Below are 7,463 nucleotides of genomic sequence, written 5' to 3'. Positions count from 1 at the left end.
TGCACAAATATGTGCGAAGTTGTCACGAGAGAAGATCTCAAGAAATTGCTCTCATGCCGCTGTAAGACTTTCTTAATACCAATTTTAATTTGCATGTACGCTTTACGAGAAACTAGCCCTGTCTAGTCGTAACCACGTGAGCTTGTTTTGACAAAACAAACCATGACTTTTGTTATCATAAACATCCGCGTCAAATAAATTTGTACATACATGCATGTATAATATAATTTTATGAAGTCTCACAGGTCTCTCTTCTTACTCATTTATGCTAAATTATGTCTATCAGTCACAAGACAAAGGTATATTCTTATATTCCATTTTTTTTTTTTTGTGTTTAAAACAAAAGTTAGGTCTTAAACAACAGCAATACACTCATCATTTACCTTGTAGACCATTAAGACTCTGGGCTAGAGTACAGTGTCAGTATCTTGTAAACTGCAAGTAGAATAAACAATGAATCAATTACCCAGACTAGCATTGCATGCGGTCTTTTTTTGAGTTATATTAATTAGTTTAGCTACTGTTGTAGGGGAAAAGATATCACCTTCTGACTGACTTTTCCGCTACTGTAAGGTCCCTCTATAAAGGTGTGGGAAACCAAATCAGGTACGACCGACCATCGATTATGTCTCGTCAAAAATTATTCCGATCAAACACAGCTTTGACACATACCTGGATGTTAGTAGGGGATGTTATTCTTGTAGCGGGATTGGACTGGGTCGATCATCAGTGACCAGGTAGCTCAGTCAGTAGAGCACTCGGCTAGTATTCTGAGGGTCCCGGGTTCAAATCCCGGTCTGGCCGCTACATTTTCTCCTCTCCTGTTACAAAATTGGCTCCCAACTAAATAACCCACGGTGGTACCGGTGGTGTTTGGAAGGGTCTCGTGTGTCTTCGAGGGCGAAGACTTCCAGAAAGGAGGGAGGAGTGTAGTGAGATTGGACTGGGTCGATCATCGGTGACCAGGTAGCTCAGTCGATAGAGCACTCGGCTAGTATTCTGAGGGTCCCGGGTTCGAATCCCGGTCTGGCCACTACATTTTCTCCTCTCCTGTTACAATTCTAGCTGTAGACGTCGAGTTTTTAACTTTATCGCCATTATTTAATCAGATATATTTATTTAAATCTAATGTTGACAATTTCTCTGCTAAAATCTGCTAAAAATTTTGTAAACTACTGCCGTGCATGCGCCAACCTCCAGGAACATTACCTGCGAGACCCATATGGGTTATGATATTTCCTTTACGTCTTGCAATTGTATGCCTACAAATGTTCATGAAACACATGCAATGGATAGATAGATATTCTGCATATAAACATTAAAAATAAAAAATAAAAATTCATTATTAGCATCTGTATTCTTTTAATGTGTGTTTTTAGAATAATCAATGACAAGCTTTAAGGCCAATCTTGTTGAATTGGTTTTTGTATAGTGTATCATATATATAAAATGTAGCTAGTGTATCAACAGAAGAAATATACGTGTATGTGCCTGGCATTTTTATTTATGAATTATAAAAATATATGAGATTAATTGAAATAATCATAAGTAAAGTTTCTGATACTACAATTTATAAAAATGTATGTAAAAACTTTCCATTTTTAAATGATAACGTCAATCAAAGTAAAAAAACATGTATTGCTAATGCAATCTACAATATATAGGTGCATCTATAGGTACAAAAATGTAAAAAATAGTAAATAAAGTATGAAAAATATGTTAAGACATTGGAAACATACAAGATAAAAGTTACAAAAGCGATGAGAAGAAATCTGATACAAATTATTTTTTAGGTATTTTTTAATTATTTTATCTTTATTTATTAGGCCTATTAATTTGGTGTGTTAATTTTACAAAATTCCTTAATACCAATTTCGTTCCTCAGAATGCTCATAGAACTTTAAATATTGTGTATTCATTGTAGTGGTTTTACTATTTAATTTCAATTTTAGGATGATAGTCATGATAAATTAATGCATCGCCAAAAGACATTTACATGTATATGATTCAAATTGTGCATGTCCCCATATGGGCCTCACATGTAATGTTCCCGGAGGTTGGCGCATGCCAAGCGGTAGTTTACAAAATGTCGGTCAATTTTAGCCGAGAAATTGTCAACATTAGATTCAAATACATCTATCTGATTAAATAATGGCGATAAAGTTAAAAACTCGACATCTACAGCTAGAATAACATCCCTTACTAACATTCAGGTATGTGTCAAAGCCGTGTTTGATCGGAATAAATTTTTGACGAGACATAATCGATGGTCGGTCGTACATGATTTGGTTTCCCACACCTTTATAGAGGGACCTTGCAGCAGCGGAAAAGTCAGTCAGAAGGTGATATCTTTTCCGCTAAAACAGTAGCTATAATTAGTTAGAAGTCGCTTTCGTTATGCTTATTCAAACCTATCTTCTGGTTGAACACTCATTATTTTATTATATGGATTTAAAAATGTTACTTTCTGCATGTTTCTTTTCATAGTTTTAGAATTTGCTACTCAATATTACAAAATTTACATCATGATGGCTCCTTCCTATTGTCCTTTCCATACAGAAATTACATCACTATTACATACTCAGGTTTTTGTGTCAGATACGATCTCATTATTATAGTTATCTACTGTTGTGTTACAGGTATTGACAGTCCCACAAGTAGTTATGTCATTGTTTTGAGTACTTTGGTATTGACAGTCCTACAAGTAGTAATGTCATTGTTTTGAGTACTTTGGTATTGACAGTCCTACAAGTAGTAATGTCATTGTGTTGAGTACTTTGGTATTGACAGTCCTACAAGTAGTAATGTCATTGTTTTGAGTACTTTGGTATTGACAGTCCTACAAGTAGTAATGTCATTGTGTTGAGTACTTTGGTATTGACAGTCCTCAAGTAGTAATGTCATTGTGTTGAGTACTTTGGTATTGACAGTCCTACAAGTAGTAATGTCATTGTGTTGAGTACTTTGGTATTGACAGTCCACAAGTAGTAATGTCATTGTTTGAGTAACTTTGGTATTGACAGTCCTACAAGTAGTAATGTCATTGTGTTGAGTACTTTGGTATTGACAGTCCTACAAGTAGTAATGTCATTGTGTTGAGTACTTTGGTATTGACAGTCCTACAAGTAGTAATGTCATTGTGTTGAGTACTTTGGTATTGACAGTCCTACAAGTAGTAATGTCATTGTGTTGAGTACTTTGGTATTGACAGTCCTACAAGTAGTAATGTCATTGTGTTGAGTACTTTGGTATTGACAGTCCTACATGTAGTAATGTCATTGTTTGAGTACTTTGGTATTGACAGTCCTACAAGTAGTAATGTCATTGTTTTGAGTACTTTGGTATTGACAGTCCTACAAGTAGTAATGTCATTGTGTTGAGTACTTTGGTATTGACAGTCCTACAAGTAGTAATGTCATTGTGTTTTGAGTACTTTGGTATTGACAGTCCTACAAGTAGTAATGTCATTGTGTTGAGTACTTTGGTATTGACAGTCCTACAAGTAGTAATGTCATTGTGTTGAGTACTTTGGTATTGACAGTCCTACATGTAGTAATGTCATTGTGTTGAGTACTTTGGTATTGACAGTCCTACAAGTAGTAATGTCATTGTGTTGAGTACTTTGGTATTGACAGTCCTACAAGTAGTAATGTCATTGTGTTGAGTACTTTGGTATTGACAGTCCTACAAGTAGTAATGTCATTGTGTTGAGTACTTTGGTATTGACAGTCCTACAAGTAGTAATGTCATTGTGTTGAGTACTTTGGTATTGACAGTCCTACAAGTAGTAATGTCATTGTGTTGAGTACTTTGGTATTGACAGTCCTACAAGTAGTAATGTCATTGTGTTGAGTACTTTGGTATTGACAGTCCTACAAGTAGTAATGTCATTGTGTTGAGTACTTTGGTATTGACAGTCCTACAAGTAGTAATGTCATTGTGTTGAGTACTTTGGTATTGACAGTCCTACAAGTAGTAATGTCATTGTGTTGAGTACTTTGGTATTGACAGTCCTACAAGTAGTAATGTCATTGTTTTGAGTACTTTGGTATTGACAGTCCTACAAGTAGTAATGTCATTGTGTTGAGTACTTTGGTATTGACAGTCCTACAAGTAGTAATGTCATTGTGTTGAGTACTTTGGTATTGACAGTCCTACAAGTAGTAATGTCATTGTGTTGAGTACTTTGGTATTGACAGTCCTACAAGTAGTAATGTCATTGTGTTGAGTAATGTCTTTGAGTACTTTGGTATTGACAGTCCTACAAGTAGTAATGTCATTGTGTTGAGTACTTTGGTATTGACAGTCCTACAAGTAGTAATGTCATTGTGTTGAGTACTTTGGTATTGACAGTCCTACAAGTAGTAATGTCATTGTGTTGAGTACTTTGGTATTGACAGTAATGTCATTGTGTTGAGTACTTTGGTATTGACAGTCCTACAAGTAGTAATGTCATTGTGTTGAGTACTTTGGTATTGACAGTCCCACAAGTAGTAATGTCATTGTGTTGAGTACTTTGGTATTGACAGTCCTACAAGTAGTAATGTCATTGTGTTGAGTACTTTGGTATTGACAGTCCTACAAGTAGTAATGTCATTGTGTTGAGTACTTTGGTATTGAGTACTTTGAGGTATTGACAGTCCTACAAGTAGTAATGTCATTGTTTTGAGTACTTTGGTATTGACAGTCCCACAAGTAGTAATGTCATTGTGTTGAGTACTTTGGTATTGACAGTCCTACAAGTAGTAATGTCATTGTGTTGAGTACTTTGGTATTGACAGTCCCACAAGTAGTAATGTCATTGTGTTGAGTACTTTGGTATTGACAGTCCCACAAGTAGTAATGTCATTGTGTTGAGTACTTTGGTATTGACAGTCCTACAAGTAGTAATGTCATTGTGTTGAGTACTTTGGTATTGACAGTCCTACAAGTAGTAATGTCATTGTGTTGAGTACTTTGGTATTGACAGTCCCACAAGTAGTAATGTCATTGTGTTGAGTACTTTGGTATTGACAGTCCTACAAGTAGTAATGTCATTGTGTTGAGTACTTTGGTATTGACAGTCCTACAAGTAGTAATGTCATTGTGTTGAGTACTTTGGTATTGACAGTCCTACAAGTAGTAATGTCATTGTGTTGAGTACTTTGGTATTGACAGTCCTACAAGTAGTAATGTCATTGTTTTGAGTACTTTGGTATTGACAGTCCTACAAGTAGTAATGTCATTGTGTTGAGTACTTTGGTATTGACAGTCCTACAAGTAGTAATGTCATTGTGTTGAGTACTTTGGTATTGACAGTCCTACAAGTAGTTATGTCATTGTGTTGAGTACTTTGGTATTGACAGTCCCACAAGTAGTAATGTCATTGTGTTGAGTACTTTGGTATTGACAGTCCCACAAGTAGTAATGTCATTGTGTTGAGTACTTTGGTATTGACAGTCCTACAAGTAGTAATGTCATTGTGTTGAGTACTTTGGTATTGACAGTCCTACAAGTAGTTATGTCATTGTGTTGAGTACTTTTGGTATTGACAGTCCTACAAGTAGTAATGTCATTGTGTTGAGTACTTTGGTATTGACAGTCCTACAAGTAGTAATGTCATTGTGTTGAGTACTTTGGTATTGACAGTCCTACAAGTAGTAATGTCATTGTTTTGAGTACTTTGGTATTGACAGTCCTACAAGTAGTAATGTCATTGTGTTGAGTACTTTGGTATTGACAGTCCTACAAGTAGTAATGTCATTGTGTTGAGTACTTTGGTATTGACAGTCCTACAAGTAGTAATGTCATTGTGTTGAGTACTTTGGTATTGACAGTCCTACAAGTAGTAATGTCATTGTGTTTGAGTACTTTGGTATTGACAGTCCTACAAGTAGTAATGTCATTGTGTTGAGTACTTTGGTATTGACAGTCCTACAAGTAGTAATGTCATTGTGTTGAGTACTTTGGTATTGACAGTCCTACAAGTAGTAATGTCATTGTGTTGAGTACTTTGGTATTGACAGTCCTACAAGTAGTAATGTCATTGTGTTGAGTACTTTGGTATTGACAGTCCTACAAGTAGTAATGTCATTGTTTTGAGTACTTTGGTATTGACAGTCCTACAAGTAGTAATGTCATTGTGTTGAGTACTTTGGTATTGACAGTCCTACAAGTAGTAATGTCATTGTGTTGAGTACTTTGGTATTGACAGTCCCACAAGTAGTAATGTCATTGTGTTGAGTACTTTGGTATTGACAGTCCTACAAGTAGTAATGTCATTGTGTTGAGTACTTTGGTATTGACAGTCCCACAAGTAGTAATGTCATTGTGTTGAGTACTTTGGTATTGACAGTCCCACAAGTAGTAATGTCATTGTGTTGAGTACTTTGGTATTGACAGTCCTACAAGTAGTAATGTCATTGTGTTTGATACTTTGGTATTGACAGTCCTACAAGTAGTAATGTCATTGTGTTGAGTACTTTGGTATTGACAGTCCTACAAGTAGTAATGTCATTGTGTTGTTGAGTACTTTGGTATTGACAGTCCTACAAGTAGTAATGTCATTGTGTTGAGTACTTTGGTATTGACAGTCCTACAAGTAGTAATGTCATTGTGTTGAGTACTTTGGTATTGACAGTCCTACAAGTAGTAATGTCATTGTGTTGAGTACTTTGGTATTGACAGTCCTACAAGTAGTAATGTCATTGTGTTGAGTACTTTGGTATTGACAGTCCTACAAGTAGTAATGTCATTGTGTTGAGTACTTTGGTATTGACAGTCCCACAAGTAGTAATGTCATTGTGTTGAGTACTTTGGTATTGACAGTCCTACAAGTAGTAATGTCATTGTGTTGAGTACTTTGGTATTGACAGTCCTACAAGTAGTAATGTCATTGTGTTGAGTACTTTGGTATTGACAGTCCCACAAGTAGTAATGTCATTGTTTTGAGTACTTTGGTATTGACAGTCCCACAAGTAGTAATGTCATTGTGTTGAGTACTTTGGTATTGACAGTCCTACAAGTAGTAATGTCATTGTGTTGAGTACTTTGGTATTGACAGTCCCACAAGTAGTAATGTCATTGTGTTGAGTACTTTGGTATTGACAGTCCTACAAGTAGTAATGTCATTGTTTTGAGTACTTTGGTATTGACAGTCCTACAAGTAGTAATGTCATTGTGTTGAGTACTTTGGTACTTTGGTATTGACAGTCCTACAAGTAGTAATGTCATTGTGTTGAGTACTTTGGTATTGACAGTCCTACAAGTAGTAATGTCATTGTGTTGAGTACTTTGGTATTGACAGTCCTACAAGTAGTAATGTCATTGTGTGGAGTACTTTGGTATTGACAGTCCTACAAGTAGTAATGTCATTGTGTTGAGTACTTTGGTATTGACAGTCCTACAAGTAGTAATGTCATTGTGTTGAGTACTTTGGTATTGACAGTCCTACAAGTAGTAATGTCATTGTGTTGAGTACTTTG

The sequence above is a fragment of the Argopecten irradians genome, chromosome 15 (assembly GCF_041381155.1).
Source record: "Argopecten irradians isolate NY chromosome 15, Ai_NY, whole genome shotgun sequence".
Taxonomy (NCBI): Eukaryota; Metazoa; Mollusca; class Bivalvia; order Pectinida; family Pectinidae; genus Argopecten; species Argopecten irradians.
The sequence above is the reverse complement of the archived record's forward strand: the minus strand, read 5'-3'. Positions refer to the sequence as shown.